The following is a 19,355-nucleotide window of genomic DNA, read 5'->3' as shown; positions in this document are numbered from 1 at the left end:
TGTTATCTTATAATCCAACAGCACAGGACAGAAAAACCTCACTCTAGATTTTTATAGTATATTTCTTTCACAGTAACAAAAATTAGGCAGATACATGCAAAATATATAGTTTTTGACAAATACTAACTAGTGTAGATAAAGCTTATCATTTTTATATACAAAATAATAACAAATTATATTTCTCATTTTAATTCCTACACTTCCAGTATAATAATTAGTTCATTAATATTCATATGCTGCTCAGTGAGCACACTCATGTAAATAAAAATATCCCAGTTACACATTAGGCAAAATATTTTGTCCATTAAATTGTCCCCCACAATGTAATTTTCCAATATTTCTATTTATCTTAATTGAAATATATATACTGACACTCTGGTTCCAGAGTTATGTATTTGGTTTACCAATTTCACTAGAACTACAGTTTTTTATCTTGTCAGATTAATATACATTGTCTCTTTCAGAATTAAATACTACAGATACTACTGTGTGTAATCAGGTAATAGTTCACTTTATTAATTACTGTAATGATTATGTTTCTATAATTTGAATTATAAAAGAAATGTTCTGTTGACTCATCACAATTATGTCTTTATTAAAAAAGCATGCTATAAATTTTTGTGTTTCTGACTAAATTTTCAGTGTAAAGTGAAACCCACAGTTTATATTATTTTTACATAACTTTATTAGCTCAGAGCATCTAAAGTAAGTACATACATTTGTCAATGCACATAAATGTTAAAAAACAGGCATAGTTCAGTTATTGATACTGAAATACAGATAGTAATCTGCAGTATAATTTACTCTAATTATGTTTACTACTATTGTCATAAATAGATTATAAACACTTTTGTCATTTTTGAATTAATTTTCTTATTCTATTATAATGTGACTTATAATTATCATTTTAGAAAGTATAGGTCTGTGTAGTGAGTTCATGTTCTTTATTAAATTAATATTTTAAATTTAAGTGACAACCTCATCATTATGACACTTTGCCAAGCATTTTAATTTTAGGTATACATTCAACAGTTTATCAACCCAAATTTACTAGACTAACACAGGAAAAACATTAAACATCTCATAATATTAATTCTTTAATAGTAGATCGTGAATTACTTTTCCTTGCTAAGAGTCAATCACTCAAAGAATTATTTCTCACTTACCATTCAAATATTATTTATGAAATTTATATCATTTGTAAAAATACCAAAGCATATTTCTTTGGTGTAAAATTTTTTATAGATTTCAACACAAATTTAAATTGTTCCTGTTCATGTATGTCACTATAAAATATCAGACTTGGGTTTTACTTTGAGACAGTTGGTGTTTTAAAGTTGTTTCTCAAGGAAGATGTACCACTAAATGTTCAAGCATTTCATTAGTTGCTCTTGGCTTCTCCTTTATTCAACTACTTTATTCACTATGGTTTTCTGCTTCTACACTTAGCAGAGACCTTTCCATTTGTCATTTGGTTAAATTCCAATTCTCCTAAAGCCTCATGTTGATAACATCAATTTCAAATTCAGTTAGATTTCCTTTCTCAATGGCCAACTCCAATTTGTGACATGTTGTTTATTTAATCTCCTGTCAACATAGAATGCTCAGTGATAAATCACTGGTACATTTCTAGTCTATGCCCTGTCATATCACATTCCAATTGGTTGGCTTCAAAACAGAAGCATATTGTACTCCTCCTCATTTCTTGGTGTATACCCTAAACTTTCTGGGCAATTCTGCTCTGGACATCCACTAACTTGTGTCAGCTAAAATAATTTGTGTTACTAGATTTTGATAGTTCTACTGTCACGTTAGTTTTTGTGGCTTATAGCAATTGGATCCTGGCACTCATTCCATTTTCTAGCCAGGAATTTGACCTTTGGTGAAACCATTACTGACTTTTGTTGTTTGTTTGTTTCTGTGTTGTAGCAATAAATAATGTCAGGACAAGATGACAACAAATTAACTGTGGACAAAAGACAGCCCTGGTTATCAGGTATACTGAAAGATATATGCATTTAAATATGAGTAACTTGAAGTATTACTTTAATTAAGATTTACTCTTCAATGCATCATTATTATTCAATCTATATCACTATAACTTATTACAAATAAAGATTACTTGACCATTAAGACATATAAAATATTCCTCATTTTACCTATATATATCCTACATTATTTTCTAATGGTATCAAAATGACTTAAAATTTTTATGACACATATTAGTGAGTTACTTTTAGAAGCTATTGTTTATTCTAAAAAATTAAACTACTACTAAATATATGTTATTGTACTACAAATAAAAACCTGATGCAAGCATGACAATCTGAAACATTCTGATGAACTTCAGGTGACATTGCTCATTGCATTTTAAGTTGCATACTGATGTTCACAAGCCTGCCCACCCATATTAATGTTAAAATTTAAAAATTTTAATATCAGTTCATATCAAAATATATGTATAAAAATAGTTATTTGTTTAATTTGCAATGCACATCAGTTGTCATCATTGATATATTCATTCTTTGAAATAATATGTGAAGTTGTTCATAGACACTTTTATATATACACAATCTTAGTACATTTCATTTACTTTTTCTTTAAAATGGGAAATATCCCTGAAAGTGTTTTGTTTTGGGGATGACTTTTCTGAATGTGTGATTAAACCTGGCTGTCTAAGACTATAGTCGATATATAGGTCATTTATACCTAAACCTCTCATGTTTAGATGTTGAAAATATAATTATCACACACTTGATTTTTAAAAGTTTAATACTTCTTCATAAAATTTGAGAAGGCAAATGGAATTCTTTAATTGATGCCCATAGAAGATTGATTGGTTTCTAATTCTAGCAGCAATATCTAGTTGTTCTTCAAAAATGTGACCTTTTCCTGTACGACTACAATAAAAAAAAAAAAAGAACAGTGCGTAGTTGCATCTCTGCTTTAGACACTTATTTTTTCTCTCACAATTGTGCTCCTATGAAGTTTGGTCAAGTTTGTGCTCAATTTACTTGCTTCAAAGGAAGCAGGGCACAACTTTACATATCTTGGAGGCTGGGACAGGCATTGGGGACATGATGCTGCCTTTCCCAGAACACCTGGCAGGAGCAACTTCTTTCTGAACACCTGACCCAAGGGCATTTTGTATGCTTTGAGTAGATTTTGTTGGCTCTAAGTAAATAAATCATAGGGCAGAAACAACTTTTACTTTGCTTCCATTGTTCATTTCATAAGATAGTCTGCAGGTAGAAAAAAAAATAGGTTTTTCATTTCGGTTGGAATTGTTAATAATTGATATGTTAGGCATTTTCATAAACACTTCATGTCAGCCATTAACACAGCCAACAAATTATTTTCATTTATATACAATCATAATCCAAAATGGCAGCTAAGGTAGGGAATCAGATTTTCTAAACTCTGTAACTCCAGAAACTTCCTTGAGAAGCCAGAGCAACAGTTGGGTAATTCTGATTGCTCCTAGTCAAAATAATAACGGCCATCACATCACATTAGGTGCAGATAAAACTCGAAAACTTACTCTTAAATCCACCTTTAATTGTACTTAACAGATGGAAAACTCCCACCCACCCAGCCAGCAAAGCATGTCTGGCTTCAGGCCTGAGGAAAAAAAAAAAAAAAACATGGCTGCTTCTCTTTTTTTTTTCCTTTCTTTCTTCTCCAAACAAGCAAAAAACAGAGCATCAATCAGAACCAACTCTGCAACATCCTGGACTCCTCACCAGTGGAAAGCCATCTACAACAGGATGCACTGAAAACAGCTGACTATTTCTCCCTGCCAGCTGGCTCCAAAGTTGCCTGCATGAAACTGCAGAAGGAACAGGTGAGCATCACCCACCATGCATGACTCTCTTACCCACCCCCCACACACATCCTACGCCATTCTTCTACCCCACCATACCTCCAGGAAAATAATCCAGTAAAGCCCCTAGGTAGATTGAATCCCCCACCAGCAAAACTGAAAATCATAAACAGCAAACTGTAATCACACCAACATCAGAGGTGGGGATGGAACACTGAATCCACCCCTGAGAATGGGGGTGGGGCAAAGAGCCAAACTCTTGGGGTGGGCAAGGACACAAACTCTCAGCTCATAACTCTCAGCTATGCACCATAAAGCAGCAAAGGCTGAGCACAGGAGTGGGCTGACAAGCCAACTACCAAGAGGAGCACCTGGCACCCAGAAGAGATTAGGAGAGGCATAAACACTGAGAAAAGGAGGGGAGCAACAAACTAACCTCCCAGAGGAGCCACCAGCACTCAGCAAAGATCAGGAAAAGCACAAAGACTGAGAGCAGGGATGGGATGACAGGCCAAGCTCCCAAAGCAGAGCAGGAAGTGGATCCTGAAGCTGATCTCTGAGACAGTGGGCAGCATTCAAAACTGAATTGCCCTACCTTACTGGGGTAATACTGATCAAACAGAGATGCAGGTGAAGGGCAATACAGCTGGTGCCTGCTGAAAACAACAGCTCTGACCACCCTGCATGAACTGGCAGCCTTACCTCACCTGACAACTCCAACTAATCTTGTGGACAGAAAGTCCACATACCATTCACAAGCCAGTCACCTGGTGAGACCACATCAGAGATTCTGCTTGAACACCAATAACAGGATTGGAAACCTAAGGAATAACTCCAGAGCCTTTACCAATAGACTGAACCATTTTTGGTTCCTGAAACTGGTGTTTTTAATTTTGTTTCTTTTTCTTTTCTATTCCTGTATTAATAACACCATCATTGCTAGTCTCTTATCCCTATTTTTACCTTCTTCACTCTCCCTCCTTTTCCATTGGTCTCCTTCCCAACTACTCTTTCTGCTCCTTCTCATCCACCCTTTCCCTCATCTTCACCTCCCCCACCTATCTTCCATCAACCTGTCACCACACTACCTGTCCTTCCTGCACACTCCTGACATGATGACCTGCTTACTGTACCAGTTGTACACAACCCCTGTAACTCTTGTAATCCCTGACACATACACCCTCCACTGCAATGACAGAAATATACCCACACATACACAAGGGCCACAAAACCCAGCAGCCCCCATAGCTTTTAACCTACCCGCCCACCCCTTTTCCTGCCCCTGATTTTTTTTACTGCTACCTTACCTATAACTACCCTAATAACCATTACTTACCCAACTCTCATTGTTTATAGATATTGTCATCAAGGAGTTTTTAATACATAAACAACTAATCTGGAATTGAACCTGTGAATTTTTTATTGCTAAATTACATCTCCAGACAAGGGTCAGATAGTGCACATCAACATAGCTAACAACCAAGTCAGCAACAACACAAAAATTAAATCCGGGAAAGAAATGAGGCAATCAAATCCACCAGTTAACACACCTAAAACATATTTGCATAGCACCAAATAGAGCAATGGGAATAATTCAATTCATGATTCACTGGGAAATGAAGAACATAGATACCCAGTTCCTGACCTCAACAAAACAATGATAAATGTGACTAAGGAATCCAGTGATGCCCACAAAAAACCCTCAAAGAAGAAATCTCTGAGAAATTCACAGAGAATATATTAGACACAGTTAACCAGAATGTACAAGGTGCACTCAAGAAATTTCCAGACACCTAAAATAAACAACATGAGATGACACAGGAACAAATAAAGGAACTCAGAGAGGATTTCAACAAACATCAAAGTGAAATAAAGAACACTATAAAAAGAGAGACAACACAAATTATAAAAGAGGATAACACATATTATAAAAGAGAAGTTGAACAAAGATATGGAAAACCTCAGAAGGAAGAATCAAACAGAAATCTTGAGAAAAAAGTGTCCAACTCAACTCCCCCATCAAAAGACATTGTTTAGCAAACTGGATTAAAAAGGAAGAACCGACAATCTCTTGGCTCAAAAGACCTGTGTTATTGACAGAAATAAACACTGGCTTAGGGTTAAAGTCTGGAAGAAGATTTACCAAGGCAATGGCTCATGAAAACAGGCAGGTGAAGCAGTACTTATATCAGAGAAGTAGACTTCAAACTTACATTGGTCAAACAAGGTAAAGGAGAATACTTCATACTAATAAAAGGGGCAAAATATCAAAAGAAAGTAACAATTATCAACCTATATGCACCCAATGTCAGTGCACCCAGTTTCATCAAATATACTCTAAAAGACTTAAAAGCTCATATATACTTCAACACAGTGGTAGTGGGAGATTTCAGTACCCCTCTATTACCAATACATAGGTCACCCAAACAAAAAAAATCAACACAGAAATCCTAGAACTAAATAGCACCATAAATCAAATGGACCTAACTGATGTCTACAGAATATTTCATCCAACAACAACACAATATGCATTCTTCTCAGCAACCCATGGAACTTTCTCAGAAGTAAATCATATCTTAGTGCACAAAGCAAGCCTCAGGAAATATAAGAAAATTGAAATAACCCCCTGCATTCTATCTGATCTCAATGCATTAAAACTAGAACTCAACACCAAAAACGATAGCAGAAAACATGCAAAGAATTAGAAGATGAATAACACATTGCTCAATGATCAGTGGGTCATAGTCTAAATAAGGGAGGAAATCAAAAGGCTCCTGGAAGTTAATGAAAATGCAAACACAACCTACCAGAATGTATGGAACACAGAAAAGGCAGTCCTAAGTTTATACCCATGAGTGCATACACCAAAAGGACAGAAAGATCTCAAATAACTGACATAATACTACATCTCAAACTCCTAGAAAAACAAGAACAAGCAAAACTCAAAACAAGCAGGAGAGAAATAATAAAAATTAGGGCTGAAATCAATGAAATAGAGACCAAAACAAACAAAAAAAACTTACAAAGAATCAATGAAACAAAAATGAAAAAATAAACAAGATTGACAAGCCCCTGGCAAATCTGGCTAAAATGAGGGGGGAGACCCAAATTAATAAAATCAGAAATGAAAAAGGAGAGATTGCAACAAACACCAAGGAAATCCAGGGAATCATCAGAGACTACTTTGAAAACCTATATTCCAATTGGAAAAACTTGAGTAAATGGACAAATTTCTAGATACTTATGATGATCCAAAACTGAACCAAGAAAATATAAACCACATAAACAGATATATAAGACATAATGAAATTGAGGCAACAATGAAGAGTCTACCAAAAAAGAAAAGTCCAAGACGTGATGGATTCCCACTTGAAATCTACTAGACCTTCAAAGAAGAACTAATACCAACCCAACTTAAACTTTTCCACCCAATTGAAAGAGAAGGAGCACTGTCCAACTCATTATATGAAACCAGTATTACACTCATCCCAAACCAGACAAGGACACATCCAAAAAGAAAGACTACAGGCCAATTTCCTTAATGAACATCAATGCAAAATCCTCAATAAATGGCAAACTGAATCCAAGAACATATCAGCATGACCAATTCTGCTTCATCCCAGGGATGCAGGGATGGTTTAATATACACAAGTCAATAAATGTAATACAGCACAAAAACCACTTGATCATCTCAATAGATGCAGAAAAAGCCTTTGATAAGTTTCAACACCACCTCATGATAAAAGCTCTAAAAAAACTAGGATTAGAAGGAATGTATTTCAATATTATACAGGCTACATATGACAAAACTATAGCTAACTTTGTACTTAACAGCAAAAAAATGAAACCATTCATCCTAAAATCAGGAACATGACAAGTGTGCCCACTCTCCCAATTCCTATTCAACATAGTCCTAGAATCCCTTAACAGAGCAACAAGGCAAGAATAAGAAACAACAGGAATACAAATAGGTAAAGAAATTATTTGCAGATGGCATGATCCTATACTCCAAAGACCCAAAATCTTCATCCAAAAAACTTCTAGATGCAATACTCAGCTTCAGCAATGTAGAGGGATACAAAATCAACTCACAAAAATCAGTAGCCTTTCTATATACTAACAATGAACAAATTCAGAAACAATACAGGAAAACAATTCCATTTACAATAGCCTCAAAAAAATCAAATATATAGGAGTAAACTTCATGAAACATGTAAATGACCTCCACAAGGAGAACTACAAGGAACTGAAGAAAGGGATCAAGGAAGACTTCAGAAGATGAAAAGATCTCCCATGCTCATGGATTAGCAGAATCAACATAGTAAAAATGGCTGGACTACCAAAGGCAATCTACATGTTCAATGCAATTCCCATCAAAATTCCAATGACATTCATCACAGAGATTGAATAATCTACCCTAAAGTTCATTTGGAAACACAAAAGACCAGGAAGAGCCAAGGCAATACTATGCATAAAGAGCAATGCTGGAGGTATAACAATACTCCACTTCAAACTATATTACAAAGCAATAGCAATAAAAACAGCATGGTACTGGCACAAAACTAGATATGAAGACCAGTGGAACAGAATAGAGGACTTGATATGTATCCACACAGCTATGACCACTTTATTTTTGACAAAGGTGCCAAAAACCTATGATGGTGAAAAAATAGCCACTTCAATAAATGTTGATAGGAAAGTGGCTATCTGCCTGCCAAAAACTGAAACTAGATCCATGCCTGTCACCCTGTAGTTGTAACAACTCAAAGTGGTTTAAGGACCTTAATATCAGACCTGAAACCTTGCTGTTAGTACACAAAAGAGCAGTTAATACTTTGGAAGGTATAGTTATAGGCATAGGTAAGGACTTTGTCAGTAGAACTACAGCAGATCAGCAAATAAGGAAAGGATGGACAAATTGGGATACATGAAATTAAAAATCTTCTGCACAATAAACAAAATGGTCTCTAACTTGAAGAGACTGCAGAGTAGGAGAAAATATTTGCTAGCTCTACATCAAACAGAGGACTGATGATCAAAATATATGGAGCTCAAAAAAAGTAAACTCCCAAAACATCAATGAACCAATAAAGAAGTGGGCTACTAAAGTAAACATAACTTTTTCTAAAGAAAAAATACAAATGGCCAAAAAACACATGAAAACATGCTCACCATCACTGGCAATAAAGGAAATGCAAATCAATACCACACTATGATTCCCCCTCACCCCTACTAGAATGGCCATCACCAAGAACACCACCACCAACAAATGTTGGCAAGGATGAAGGGAAAAAGGAACATTCACACACTGCTGGTGGGAATGTAAGCTAGTACAACCACTTTGGAAATCATTACGGAAACTCCTTAAAAAACTACACATAGGTCTGCCATATGATCCAGAAATACTGCTCCTAGTGAAATACCTGAAGGAATGTAACTGACATTTGCAGCACTATTTACAACAACCAAGCTATGGAAAGAGCCAAGATGCCCCACAACCAAGGAATGGATCAAGAAAACACTGCTGGTGGAATGTAAACTAGTATAACCACTCTGGAAAAAAAATTTGGAGCTTCTTAAAAATCTAAACATAGATCTACCATATGATCCAGCAATACCACTCTTGGGGATATACCCAAAAGAATGTGACACAGGTTACTCCAGAGGCACCTGCACACCCATGTTTATTGCAGCACTATTCACAATAGCCAAGTTATGGAAATAGCCAAGATGCCCGACTAGTAACGAATGGATTAAGAAAATGTGCTATATATACACAATGGAATTTTATGCAACCATGAAGAATGAAATCTTATCATTCACAAATAAGTGGATGGAACTGGAGAACATCATTCTGAGTGAGTTTAGCCTGGCCCAAAAGACCAAAAATCTTTTGTTCTCCCTCATATGCAGACATTAGATCAAGGGCAAACACAACAAGGGGATTGGACTTTGATCACATGATAAAGTGAGAGCACACAAGGGAGGTATGAGGATAGGTAAGACACCCAAAAAACTAGATAACATTTGTTGCCCTCAATGCACAGAAACTAATGCAGATACTTTAAAGCAACTGAGGCCAATTGGAGAAGTGAACCAGGAACTAGAGAAAAGGTTAGTTCGAGAAGAATTAATTCAGAAGTTAACACACATGCACAGGAAAGCAATGCAAGTCAACTCCCTGTATAGCTATCCTTATCTCAACTAGCAAAAACCCTTGATCCTTCCTATTATTGCTTATACTCTCTCTTCAACAAAATTAGAGATAAGTGCAAAATAGTTTCTGCCTGGTAGTGAGGCGGTAGGAGGGGAGAAGGGGACAGGGGGAAGGGGGGAGAAATGACCCAAACATTGTATGCACATATGAATAAAAGAAAAAAAGAGAAAGAAAATATGGTATTGATATACAGCCACAATGAGTTTTGTATAATTTTACTCAGCCACAAAGAAGTATGAAATGATTTCATTAGCAAGTAAATGGATGGAACTAGAAAACATCATCCTAAGCAAAGTTAGCCAGGCTCAGAAGGCCAAAGATTACATGTTCTCCCTCATATGCATATTATAGACCCCAAACAAATACAGTAATATTATTAAACATGGGTCACACACTAAGGGGAGTAAGTGAGTGAGAGAAGTAGGGAAAGGAAAGGAAACCTAAAACTTCAATGTGTTTGATTTGTTCCTTTTTGAGGAGTAAAGTAATCTTAAACTGGCAGGGGCCACTATGGGAAGGGGACAAGGAAGTAGTGAAGAGGTCTGCCAGAGAAGAACTAATGTGGGTTGCAATACACAAGTGTATGGAAGCAATTCTAGGATTCTCTCTGTATAGCTATATTTTTTGCAAACTAGCAAAAATGATGTCTTTCTTATCTCTTATACTTTCTCTTCCACAAAATTGGAGAACAGGTTCTGTCTGGAAGCAAGGGTAGGTGGTTTGGGGGGCTGGGAGGGTATAGTTTTTTCATGTATGGATGTATTTTTATTTCTAGGTTTGATCATAATATGGGAGAAAAATCATTCATGAAATATTGCCTAAAACACTACATATTTAAGGCTTTATTTGTAATTTCCTGGAGATGTATGTTATTGAAATACCCTTGAAGGCACTACTCATATTGGTTCCTGATATCAGATGTTTATGACAATGCTAAAAGGAAGAGGAAGTATAGTCACAGAGTGAATGAGAATGAATATCTCTCTCATAATAATTAAAGAAAATAATTATTTTGAGAATGATGATCTGGCTTATGTCTATAATCCCAGCTACTCAGAGGCAGGAATTGGGAATTGTGGTTTTGCAAATTTGGGGAAACTTTAGTGAGATCTATCTCAAAAATAAACAGGATATAGTGGTACAAGGCTGTCGGAGTCAGAGGTAGGAGTTTCACAGGCTGAGGCTGGCCTGATAAAACATATCCTATTTGAAAAACAAACTAAAAGGAAAAGGACCTGGGGCCTAGCTCAAGTGGTAGATTGCCTGCCTAATAAGAGTGAGTGATCTTCAGTACCACCAAAGAAAATTAGGTTGTCTAAATATGAGGTATGTAAGGAAATAAAAAATAAAATAAAAAACAACAAAGAAAACAAGTAGAGCTCTACCTAAACAATGTCATGACTATGAACTCAATAAAACTCTAGAAGCTTGTCATTTTCCCAAGATTCTTTGGGATTTATGCTTGGTTTATATCTCCACAGCATGAGTACAGAAAAAGAGTGTATTGCTTCTTCTGGGAGACATCAAATACTTACTCTCTTAACACTGTACACAGTCAGTGCTGACGATTTGAATAATTTTAAACAACTGATCTTGATGAAAACCATGTCAATAAAATAAGTGCTTATCCCACTCCTGGGGATATACCCAAAGGAACGCAACACAGGTTATTCCAGAGGCACCTGCACACCCATGTTAATTGCAGTGCTATTCACAATAGTCAAGTTATGGAAACAACCAAGATGCCCCACTATTGATGAATGGATTAAGAAACTGTGGTACTTGTACACAATAGAATTTTATTCAGCCATGAAGAAGAATGGAATCTTATCATTTGCAGGTAAATGGATGGAACTGGAGAACATCATTCTGAATGAGGTCAGCCAGGCTCAGAAGAACAAATATTGTATATTCTCCCTCATATGCTGACTTTAGATCTAGGGCAAATGCAGCAATGTGTTTGGACTTGGATCACATGACAAGGGGAGAGCACATGCAGGAGTTATAGGAATAGGTAGAAAACCCAAAATATGAAAACATTTGATGTCCCCACTCCGGAGGAGCTAATACAGAAACCTTAAAGTGTCAGAGGTTATCATGAGAAGGAGATCAGGAACCAGTGTAAATATCAGTGAGAGATGAATTAACATGGGTCATAACATATGTGTACACAAAATCAATGCTGGAATATTTCTGTACAACTATCCTCAACTCAAGTAGCAAAAACACTTTGCCTTCCTTGTTAGGCTTGTGTCTTTTCTTCAACAAAATTAATGGTAAAGGCAGAACAAGACCTGCCTAGAACTGAGGGGGGGAGGGGGGAAGAGGCTGGGGGAAGAGGTAGGGGGGAGAAATGACCCAAATAATGTATGCACATGTGAATAAATGAATATTTTAAAAAAATAAAATAAAAAGCCCCTACCCCCCAAAAAATAGGTGCGTATGAATACATGTGGAATCACATCATACAAACGGGAGAGGTTGTTGAAAACTTTCACATGACATTTTACCATCTGAATTGGAGAAATTTAGAAGTTTGGGAGTTTTGAATAAAAACAAAATAATAGTCTCCTCTATTGACTTAAAAATACAATAATGCAAGCAAACTGTCAATAGGCCAGGGAGGGTATACACCTCCGAAGTAACACCACCAGTGTTTTCTTACATTAGTTCACATGCCTGGTGTGAAAGCTCAAAGTGCCACAGGACCTGTCAAGAGTTTCAAAGTGAAACTAAAAAATAGAAAAATAATAGAATAATTTGAATGTTATATAGAGAAATAATTGGTATACAGCATTATGAGAGATTATTAAAATTGTACAGTTACTTAAGTTACTAATTGCCATGAACTAAAGATCAGCTGTATTGAACTTTAAAATGAAATGAACTTCTTTTTAATCTGAATTGGTTTTTCCAGTCGCTTAAAATGTGGAGGCGATACAAATGTAGTGATAAAATGAGACATATTAATGAGTTCCTTTCAATCAATGACTCCATCTTATTTGATTTAATTTCTATAAAATGGATGGGTCAGTGGTTAGGAAAGAAAGTAGATGATAAGTATATGTTTAAATAATGAAATTGAACTGGTTCATATGGACTTAATCATCAGAGTCAGTTTTGTTAGTTGATAAATAAATACATAAAATTGCTCATATTAACAGGGTGTCATATAATGTAGATTTTGTATGATGTTTCCATCAGGTTAAACATACCTAGCTCCTCCAACATTTATTATTTCTTTATGTTAAAAACTTTCTAAATGATTTCTCTAGCTTTTGAAGAGGTACAGTATGTTATTATTGTCTATAGCCACCCAGAAATTCTACCCTAGAAATTCATGCTCCTAATTTTAACTTAGTTTCTTTGATCAACTTTTCCACATCTGCTCCTATTTCAATTCTCCCAGCCTCTTTATTTTAATTGATGTGTTCTTTAAATTGATAATTTTATTAAAGTATATTAGTTGTACATGGGAGGTTCATTGTAACATTTCCATACTTACACATGCTTATAATGCAGCTTGTTTAGGTTCAACCACACCATCACTCTCATTCATCCTCCTCCCTGCTACTTAAAACAATTTCACAGATTTCATTATTCTATTATCATGTATTTACATCAACCATATTCACCCTCTTTTCCCCCTTCCATTCCCCCTCCCACTAATACCCAACCCCAGCAGGACCTGTTTTATAATCCTGTCCTTCACTTTTAAGTGTAAATGCATAGTTCAAAGGAGTTTCACCATGATGTACTGCCAGTAGAACAATAATAAAAATAAAAATGAAACACACTGAAAGCTGTTGAATAACAGAGGGTAGAGGAAAAAATGTAAGGAGAGTAATAAAGGGGGTTATGACTGAAGCATATTCCCAGTGTTGTGGGAAATTATGAGCTAAGATAGGAGTCTCTGAGGCAGATTAGCAGGAAGCAACGTTTTATTGTGCCAGCACAGACTCAGAGGACTCATGTCCAAAGGCTGAGCCCTGAGAACAAAGGGGTCTCACCTTATATACCCTTGCAAGCAGGTTACGGAAGCAAAAAGCAAAGCTCAACCCACATGTGGACGCACTTGACTCCGAGGGCTATTTCATTTTCCCAGTGCTATGTGACCTTCATGTTTCAATTCTTTAAGTTTTATCTCTCTGCTTTGCCATCCCCTCCCCCTGGCTCGTTGTCAGAACACCAACCTGTCTGTTTCTTTCTGGCCTCCCCTTTCTCGCTACATTATTTCCCCCTTTGAGGCTTGGACCCACTTAGGGTCAAAGAGCCTCACCTTGATCTAGGGATTTTTATGGCATCATTACATGTGTGGCCGTTTTCTTTCTATAACTGCCTCTATAATAGTCTTGATAGACCATAGCACCATGGGAGCCAGGCAGGGCAATATTAAGCATGTTCTTAGGATTAGGCCCATTGCCCCTACTGGAGTTTTCAATCCACCTAAGGCAGAGAACCATCCTCCAAACAGGTCATTTGGATCCCATCCTCTCATTTTGTCTGTGATCTCTTTTATTACCTTTTTTTAAGCCATTAATCTGTAAGCAGCAGTTGCTTAGGTTAATTTTTTTTTTACAAATTCCTCCCTCAGAGGCCAGCTAATAGTCTAAAGCCAAGGTGTTCTGATAGATGGCATTGCACATCCTAGTGTTTTGTTTTGCCTGCAAATTGAGAGCTCTTGTATTTTTATTAGTTATAATTTTAACAAAACTCTGTAGCCTGATGATGTGGTTGAGGATATATACAGGGGTACAAAAGCCCCAGAACCTGTCTTTTGCCCAGGTGACAGGACCATAGTATTGGATAATTTGTTTAGGAAGCCATTTGTTATCTTTTTAATTGCCAATTTGTAAGGCGATTACAATCTGATGGATTAAGTACAATGAAATGTACAGGATTGCAAGTGCCATGGGTGTAGTCGGGGCAGCTTTCCTCTTGTGAAGGAAAGCTGTGTGCTTAGCCCTCTGTCATGTGTCCCATCAAACAAAACTCAATAAGGACAATAATAAAACCCACATCATCACATGGCCAAGAGTTGTGTCCCCAACACATACACTTATCATTTGACATATAGGCTCTTTCTCAAGCTAGGCCTCCACATCCACCGTTATCTAGGCTGTACATGTATAAAAGAGCATTGACATTGTTTATCAGGGCTATACTTATGAGTGTGGCTGATGAGGGTCCCAAAAGGATTGTGGATTCTCCTGGTCTCTAACCACTGTTCCCAGGGCTGTAAGTGGGGTTGAAGCAGATATGCTGATTACCATGGGAACACACTATATAGGTAGTATAGTTGTGAGTACATGACCCAGTGACAGTGCCTGCACAAGAATAGTAAGTATGGAATAGCAAAGTCCTAGTGACAACATTTCCTCCCCTAGTAGTATAAATACATAGGTCACAGGAGGAGGGCTCTGAGGCCATGAAAGGAAACCATACCAGTAACAATAAACAGTAATTTTCAAAAGAGATAGAAGAGAGCAAATAAAAACCTTTTACGGTGAGTCCAATCAGCAAAGGTGGTTTCTTCCAGGCAAAGATTATGGTGAGAATTATAGCAACAGATACAAACAAGGGGTGACTATGCATCACAGTGAGATAACAGGTATAAAAACAATCCAGTTATCCCGTTGAAAAGTTGATTTCTCTTGCTTCTGTCATGTGTAGACTAGTCATTTTCCAAGGTGTGACTAGAGCAGAACTGTTGTCCCACCTTTCTTGGTCCCCTGTTGTTTCCTGAGAAGTGGAGGCCTACTGGGGGAGAGTACTCAGGTTCTGGAGGGTGATCCTACTTGGTGAAGCCAGATCAGGGATGCACTTCCATTTTAGAGAAGCTGGTTTGACTCAGCTGTGGTGAATCTAAGGGACAATCTCTGCCACTTTAATTGTGGTGAGAGTAGACAACAACAAAAGGGCATCTCCAATGGGGTTTTAATGGGTAGACGTTTTATATATATATATAATTTCTTTTTTTTTAACTGAGTAGAATTGCCATGGCAACAATATATTATCAGTATACATGTCCGAGAGAAGGCATTGTTTTAAAAAAGCTAAAACCACCAGCTTTAAGTATTAAAGGCCATGTTTAGAGCCAGTAAAAATAGTTATTTTGTCTCTATTTATGTGGACCCTGTCTAAAAATATGAGTTTGTGTCTGGGAGGGCTTTAATGACAGCCACACACATAAGAACCATTTCTTTAATCCTCTTGGCCTTGGTTATTTTTGAAAGGTCTGGCATCAATGACTTCATTGAAACTGATGGCATTCCCCACTTTGTCTCCAAATTGCTTGTCTCTGAGCAGTCTCTTCTGAAGATCTTTCTTCCATTTAAGTACCTACCAAGCCTGACTCTGCTTAGCTTTCAAGATCAGACAAGATCAGGCACATTCAGGATTGTATGGCTGTAGATAGAAAATCTTTTTTGATTGGTCACTCTTTCCTGGATTTTGTTTGTTTGTTTGGTCTTGGTCCCAGATCCGGAGGGAATAATGAGAAGATCAGGTGGGAGTCAGTGCCAACTAGACCCTTTTTGGCCAAATTTAAGCAACAAAGAGGCTGAGAAGGAGTGGCTCTTAGGCAGTGGGCTTCTAGACCAACACAATACAAAACAAAACTAAAAAAACAGATGTTTAAAAAGCTATCTGGTTGACACTTAAGTAGTTATTACAGTCTTTTTTTTTATGGACTTGATTATAAATATCCTAGAAAGATCAGAACTGTAAAGACAAAAACTTAAAAGCCATGGTTAAAATTCTGATGGACAATTTAGCAGCTAACAGAGCAGTATATCAGTACCATTAACCTTTTGTTACCATGCTTATCTAAATTTTGTATTTTAGAATGCTTGATATACTTGAAAAACATAAATGTATTTAATATACAGGAGCAAGCAACAGCATCACAGCTCTATAGAGGTTATATATATATATACATACATATATATTAGTTTAGTTGGTTTGAAGTAAAACCTTAGATTTTTTGTTACCTTGAGTATCATATTAACCTTATAGTAGCAGTTTAAGAACCATTTTGAAGATACTTACACATACACACAAACTGTGAGCACACCATTTGATGGATGCATAAACTGACCAGCCATTAGCAACGGAAACATACACCTCTCATGACTGTCTCAATAACAGACCAAACTTACTGCACCAATCTTTTGGAAAAGTTTTAATTTTTTTTTTACCAGCAACAGTCAAAGTTGCTTCTTTTCTTTTTACCCTTTTAGGTAGGTTCTCCCTGTTTATGCTTCCTAGAAGTAAAGGTGCCAGCAAGTATTTCTGGCATATTTTAATAATCCTAAATTTTTTTAATGTACTTTCTACTTTTAAGACATTAAACTCAACTGAAGGAGTTTATTAAACCTTTTATCTTTTTCTGTCTCTAAACATTTTACAACATTTCACTTTTTTCTTTTTTCTTTCTCCCCCCCACACTTCATCCATGAAGATTTTATCCCAATTTTGTTTCCATTTCTCCATTTTCCCTTCTCTGCATGTACCACACTTTTGCAACATTCCTTTTCTTTTAAGTCAGACCAGATCTTATGTATCAGTGCAAGTCCATCCTTTATGTGTGAATTTTTTAAGAGCTTAGTTAATGCTGAGCCTCAGTTCTCCTTCAGGATGCCCATTTTGGGTGAAGATGTGCAAACTGGGGCACCAAAACTACCCATCAAGACTGAAAGGCTCTAATTTCTCCTCAGTCTGCCCAATAATTTGCTACCTGAATTTAAATAAACAACAAAGTCTGATTTTTGAAGACCAGTTTTAGCCTCTTGGCTTTTCCCATACTCCTGGTGTTAGGTTTTTTTTTTTTTTTTTTTTTTTTTCTCACAATTACTCTGTAAACTTCATTAACCACAGTTATCCGGGGGCCATCCTACATGAAAAGCAGACCAATCTACTTTACAAAGGATGTTTAGCTTGTTAGGGGTTAACTTAACTCCACAATCTCTATTAAATCCCTTTTTAAAGTTTTTAACTATACACTCCAAGGGAGTGTTTTTACCTTGATTTCCACCCATCTCCTCCCATTATCAGATGACAAGACAGACACAGAGGGGGAGGGGTTTTGGAAAAGCACTCCCTTCATCCATCTCCTGCTGTTCCCCTCGCAGGGACTTAGGTGACTCTTTGGTCCTAGTGAGTCCATATAAGCACTGGACAGGAGACTCTGTTGGGGCTTACCCTTGACTTATGAGTTTACCATGGAACCAAGGATTGGGACTCCTCACTCACTTTGCAGCTGGGCTGTGTCTCAGGCTTGCACTTCTATACACTCTCACATGGCACAATACTCCCACCCTGCTCCTAAGCCAGAGAGACATGGTTTTACCCCAACAGGCAGTTACTAATAGTCTTTGGGAGGTGATCAGGCCCCTTTTCTGCTTCCTGAGGCAGGCCTGAATTTGAACCTGAGTTCTTAACAGAACAAAGAGTAATGCTGCTAAATTGGTTCCTGTGCCTCAGTGGGTTCCTTTGTGCAACCGAGGCCCTCACCATGATTCACTGGGAGGATGAATCCCCTCTCCAGATGAAGCTGTCTGTTGAAGCCTGGTGGAATCTCCTCCCAGTGGTCCGGGGACACACCCTGATGACAAGAGAGGTGATAACTCACCATCTCCTGTAGTCCTGGGCAATCCCCCAAGTAATGTTGTGGGAAATTATGAGTTGAGATAGGAGTCTCTGAGGCAGATAAGCAGAAAGCAATGTTTATTGTGCCAGAACAGACTCAGTAGACTCATGTCCAAAGGCTGAGCCCCAAGAACAAAGGGGTCTCACCTTACATACCTTTGCAAGCAGGTTACAGGAGCAAAAAGCAAAACTCAACCCACATATGGATGTATGTGACTCCATTGGCTATTTCATTTTCCCAGTGCTATGTGACCTTCATGTTTCAGTTCTTTAAGTTTTATCTCTCTGCTTTGCCCCGGTTCATTGTCAGAATACCAGCCTGTCTGTTTCTTTTCTGGCCTCCCCTTTCTTGCTACACCAGCCTCTTTTAATTATCATTCTACCTATTCTACTTTCAACACCTATAAGGTCAACAATTTTAGATTCCACATATTAGTGACATGATGAAGTGCTTGCTTTTCTGTACTTGACGTATAGCATAATGATTTCCAGTTCCATTCATGTTGCTGCAAATGACAGGATGTCCTTGGATTTTGTCTTTTTTGAGATGAAGTTGGCAATGTGGTCCAGGATGACTTCAAACTCCAAATCCTCTTGCCTCTACTTCCCAAGTACTGGAATTACACTTATGCAATGCTACAGCAAATGGGATTTTATTCTTTTTAT

The sequence above is a fragment of the Castor canadensis genome, chromosome 5 (assembly GCF_047511655.1).
Source record: "Castor canadensis chromosome 5, mCasCan1.hap1v2, whole genome shotgun sequence".
Classification (NCBI taxonomy): domain Eukaryota; kingdom Metazoa; phylum Chordata; class Mammalia; order Rodentia; family Castoridae; genus Castor; species Castor canadensis.
Note: the sequence above shows the minus strand (reverse complement) of the source record.